A 1,367-nucleotide genomic window follows, 5' to 3' on the forward strand; every position below is an offset into this window, starting at 1 on the left:
ATCAAATAATCTAGTTTCATATATCTTCTAACTTTCTTTTCTTTTGTGGCTTCTTTTTCACCATTGGCGGATTTTGACATGATCTACTATTGTGACCATAATTCCCACATCTTCCACATTTTGCGCTTTGAGTTTTCTCTCCTTTTGATGGTATTCTTTTTTCTTTAGGTCGTCCAGATTTTTTTTTGGGTTAGGAGCCAAGATTATTCTTGCTCTTACCTCATCTGGTACATTTCACTCATTATGATCTCCTAGTGGAAAAATTGATGCACTATATGTTTGAATATACATATTTGTTGTATAAAATACGGAACAATATGAATATGAATCCTCCTTTATCTTTGCAATAACCGCAAGTGCATGTGCCCATGGAATCTTGTCCACTTGGAAATAGTTGCACGTGCATGTTCTTTCTTCCATGTTAACCAAATATGAGGCACAACCATCATTAACTTGGTACAATATTGAACTTGAAGTTGATACCTATGTGCATAATATAACAAAATAATCTATCAATAAATTTGTCACTATTTTATATGAAAGGAAGATTTAAAGTGAAAATTCAATATGAATAGAGGATACAAATCATGTTACAATAGAAATCTTGATGTGCAATAACAAAACAGCAAGTTTATAACTTTTTACTTTCATTTTCTTTGACTCCACAGAATTTTCTCTCAGTTTTTTCTCTTGCTTGGTGGCGAGTATTGTGAAGGTTGCTCGTGCATCATTTATATGTTTCACAAACCATTCTTGTAACAAATATCTTAACGATTCCAATAAAGGCTCTATTGGACAACCTTTCATTGCTGTTGTTACCGAATTTACCGATTCAACTATGTTTGAAGTCATTGTAGAAAATCTGTTGTTTGTCATGTAAGCCCTCGACCATTTCTCATAACCAATATCTTTCTGCACAAAAAAAATTCAAAATATTAACAGAAAAAAGTGACTTTCTATCATGTTTTGGACTCACTTTCAACACATACAAACTTTTTAAACAAAAATTTACATCATGTCACTATTAACAAAAAAGTGGCATTCTGTCACTCTTTGGTTGAAAAGTGACAGAATGTTACTTTTTGTTTAAAATCACTTTTAATAAAAAGTATCAACACATATAAATTTTTCAAACAAAATGTGACATATCATGTCACTATTAACAAAAAAAGTGACGTTCTGTCACTCTTTGGTCGAGAAGTGACAGAATGTCACTTTTTAAACAAAAAGTGACACCAATTATTATAGAAGTTAACAATGAGAATATACCAAATGTGATCGAATTCCTGTATTGATTTCATCAAGTTGTTTCATATGGAACTCAAAATCAGTCTTAGAATATGCTCTTACAGCCCTATTGAAATGTT

Source organism: Olea europaea, chromosome 6, assembly GCF_002742605.1.
Source record: "Olea europaea var. sylvestris chromosome 6, O_europaea_v1, whole genome shotgun sequence".
Lineage (NCBI taxonomy): Eukaryota > Viridiplantae > Streptophyta > Magnoliopsida > Lamiales > Oleaceae > Olea > Olea europaea.